Source organism: Symphodus melops, assembly GCF_947650265.1.
Source record: "Symphodus melops genome assembly, chromosome: 17".
Taxonomy (NCBI): Eukaryota; Metazoa; Chordata; class Actinopteri; order Labriformes; family Labridae; genus Symphodus; species Symphodus melops.
This window is the reverse complement of record NC_136707.1, coordinates 13485027-13489120: the sequence shown is the minus strand read 5'-3', so window position 1 is coordinate 13489120 and position 4094 is coordinate 13485027. Positions and strand designations below refer to the sequence as shown.

The 4094-nt window shown below is 47.6% G+C and overlaps 1 long non-coding RNA gene across 1 annotated transcript; it reads right to left on the bottom strand.

Moving 5' to 3' along the window:
- Positions 1-1563: 1563 nt before the first annotated feature.
- Positions 1564-2687, bottom strand: LOC306837976. Its single transcript, XR_013781013.1, has 2 exons — positions 1871-2687; positions 1564-1749 (listed from the first exon to the last, which is right to left on the bottom strand). It is a non-coding gene; the product is annotated as an uncharacterized lncRNA (long non-coding RNA).
- Positions 2688-4094: the final 1407 nt, after the last annotated feature.

Genomic DNA, 4094 nt, shown 5'->3' with positions numbered 1-4094 from the left:
AGGGACAGGATAGACCTTACCTCCAGAATCATCAGCTTCCAAATTAGATTCACGGTTAAAGTTGCGGTTGGCACGGCTGCGGATGGAGCAGGAAGATAGAAGGGAAGAGAGGGAGTTTCAGCTCAGAAGGGAGCTGGAGCTCAGGAAACTGGAGTTAGAGAAGGAGGTTATTAAAGAGCGTCAGTTAGAACTCCAGAAGGCCCAAATGACTCATTCATCCGGTTCACACATTGTTCCAGTAGCGTTTGATGCAAGTCGGCATATTTCTCTGGTTCCCGTGTTCCGTGAATCAGAGGTGGAGTCTTATTTTGGAGCATTTGAAAGGATTGCTGGTGCGTTGAATTGGCCTGTGAATGTGTGGGCGATCTTGTTGCAATGTAAATTGGTCGGGAAAGCTCAAGAAGCATGTTCAGCTCTGTCCGTGGAGGATGGCCTCGACTATGAGAAGGTGAAAGGTGCTATTCTTCGCGCATATGAGTTAGTGCCTGAGGCATATAGACAGCGTTTTCGCACGCTTTGCAAAACCCCTGACCAGTCATACAGTGACTTCGCGAGAGAAAAGGAGATTCTTTTTGATCGTTGGTGTGCAGCTACTAAAGCTGATACTTTGGGGTCTGTGCGTGAGTTGATGTTGTTGGAGGAGTTTAAGAACTGCCTGCCTGAGCGTGCAGCTGTTTATTTAAATGAGCAGAAGGTTTCCACTCTGCAGCAGGCAGCAAAACTTGCTGATGAGTTTACACTGACTCACAAAGCCGTGTTTGTGAAAAGAGACTCCGTTCAAACTAGAGTTAACTCCAGGCCTGACGTCCAGGTGCGTAGAGTGAACTCTGCAGGTTCTAGGCCAGATAGACCATGCTATTACTGCCTTAAATCTGGCCACCTTATTGTTGACTGCGACGCCTGGAAACAAAAACAGAAGTTGGCTTTTAAACAGCCAAAGGGGGTTGGGTTGATAAACAAGTCACCCAGGGTGTCCATGGTGACTTTGGATCCTGAAATCCCTGATTGTTTTAAACCTTTCACTTGTGATGGATTTGTGTCATTGTCAGGAAGTGTGGGGGACTGTGACATTCGTCAGGTCACGGATAGCCTATACTGCGTTCTGGAGGACAAAGTAGAGCTGAGGCTTCTTCATGTGCACCCAGGTGACATTTATTTACAAAATAACAAAACAAACAATTTTAAAAACCACATGTCTGGCAGCATGCCCCGCAGCACCTCACCCTAGCCTCCCACTGGCAGAGTGAGTGTGCTGCTTTCATACCAGCTGGTCCTCGTTAGGCCGGAACCTTCTCTCTTCTTCCCTTTCCCCAGGGACTCTTTTGGCTGGAACACCTTTTATCCCTGGTAATGGACACAGCTCCATTACATTTCCTCCCCCCTCTTTTAGGGCCACGCACCTCTAACTTTCATGAACCCTAGAGAGAGAGTCAGCCACCGTATTGGACTTGCCCGCCTTGTAGAAGACAGTGAAGCTGTAAGGTTGTAGAGCCAGGTACCAACCAGCGATTCTAGTGTTGGCGTCTTTCATTTTGTGGAGCCACTGGAGTGCACAATGGTCAGTTTCCAAGCTGAAGTGTCGCCCCAACAAGTAGTACCTCAATGACTCGATTGCCCACTTCATGGCCAAGCACTCTTTCTCCACGGTTGAATATCTGGTCTCTCTGTCAAGAAGTTTTCGGCTCAAAAAGGCAACAGGCCTCCTCTCTCCATCCACCTCCTGCAACAGAACTCCACCAAGACCCACACCTGATGCATCCGTTTGCAGAATAAACGGTTGGTTGAAATCAGGGGTCTGCAGGACTGTGTATACATTTATGGCTTCTTTGAGATCCCTGAAAGCAAGGTCACACTGATCACTCCATTTTACCTTTCTTGGTGATACATCTTTGGTGAGATCGTGGAGAACAGCTGCACGATCTGAAAAGCGAGGAATGAATTTCCTGTACCAGCCCACCAGACCAATGAAACTCTTCACTTTCTTCTTTGTGGTTGGGATGGGGAAAGAATGGATTGCCTCCATTTTTCCCACCTGAGGTCTGAGCTTTCCATGGCCAATCACGAACCCGAGGTACTCCACTTCTCTCTGAGCCAGACAGCATTTCTGTGGGTTGATGGTTAGGCCAGCTGCTTTGATGCACTGCAGGACTTGTTGAAGATGAGACATGTGTTCTTCCCAGGTTTGGCTGTAGATCACCACGTCGTCCAGATATGCAGCTGCAAACTCTGAAACATCTCTCAGCACATAGTCCATTAGCCTTTGAAACGTAGCTGGCGCCCCCTGGAGCCCAAATGGCATAACCCGAAATTGGTACATACCAAATGGAGTTTTGAATGCTGTCAGTTCACGGGCCTCAGATGCCAGTGCCACTTGCCAGTAGCCCTTGCTCAGGTCTAAGGTGGAGATGTATTTGGCTCATCCCACTCGCTCCACCAGCTCATCAATCCTGGGCATGGGGTACGGGTCACACAATGACACAGCATTCAAGTAACGAAAGTCTATGCAAAATCTCAGTGAGCCATCTTTCTTTGGTACTAGAACCACTGGACTGCACCATTCACTACTGGATACCTCAATTATACCGAGTTCAAGCATCAATTTGATCTCCTTCTTCAGCACCGACACCAGTCGCTCTGGGATTCTGTAGCTCTTCTGACGTGGTGGCGCCTCCACCTTCAGCCGGATGTTGTGCTGTACCAGGTCCGTGTAGCCCGGGGTGTCTTTGAAGAGCTCTGGGTCAATAAGTGGCGTCACCTCTTTCTGCTGAGAAATAGAAAGGTGTGATGTGTCGATCACAGATGACTCACCCAGGCTTCCCGGTATGAATTTCTCTGGCATGTCTTCATCCTGTACTGCCCGGATCAACAGTTGAGGGACAGCTTCCTGGCGAGACTGAAATTCTTTTAACAAGTTCACATGAAATGTCTGGTGCTTTTTGGTTCTGTCAGGCATAAACAGTTCATATGTGAGCTTACCCACTTTTCTGGTGATTTCATAGGGACCGTACCACTTGGAGAGGAGTTTGCTGTCAGATGTGGGGAGGAGTAGGAGAACCTTTTGGCCTGGTTTGAAGCTTCGCTCTCTGGCTTTACGATCATACCATGTTTTCTGGTTTTGTTGAGCTACCTTCATGCTCTCTTGTGCCAGTGCGGACATTTCCTCTAGGCGTTGCCTCATCTTTACCACATAGGCCACCACGTTCTCTCCAGAGGGGGTTGGGTTCTCCCAGTAGTCTTTGAGGAGGTCAAGCGGCCCTCGTACTTGGCGTCCATAGAGCAATTCAAATGGAGAGAACCCTGTTGAGGCCTGTGGCACTTCACGATAAGCAAATAGCAGGTATGGCAACCACTGGTCCCAGTCCGCACCTGTATGAGAGATAAACTTCCGCAGCATATTTTTCAATGTTTGGTTATACCGCTCTACTAGCCCGTCCGTCTGGGGGTGGTATGGGGTGGTCTTAATTCCCTTAATACCTAGGAGCTTGTAAACCTGTTGTAAAAATCTAGACATAAAATTCGTCCCACAGTCAGTCAAAACCTCCTTAGGTATGCCAACCCTGGAGAACAGTTGTACTAAACAGTTTGCAACATTTCTGGCTTTGACTGTTTTTAGAGGGAATGCTTCTGGATACCGGGTTGCGTAGTCACATAGAACCAAAATGTATCTGTGCCCTGCGCTGCTGCGTTCTAATGGCCCCACTATGTCCATACCAATTCTCTCAAAAGGAGTTTCAATGATGGATAGAGGCTGCAACATTGCTCGAGGGACTTTGCGTGAAGAGGTAAATTGGCATATTTCACATGAATTACAAAATTTTGAGATTTGATTGTACATACCTGGCCAAAATTCTGCATAAAGTTTTTTGGAAAGCCATGTGTCCTGCCCATGGCACCGAATGTCCGAGCTCCATTACTTGGGATCTGAATTTGTGAGGCAAAACCAAGGCTTCAACACTTCCTTTACATTGATACAAAATGCCCCCTTTAATGACATATGTTGCCTCCTCTAAACACCCAGAGTTACCTTGTTTCACCCCTTCAACTTCTGTGACTTTTTGAAACCAAGGGTTTAAAGTTACATCTTCTTTTTGCAA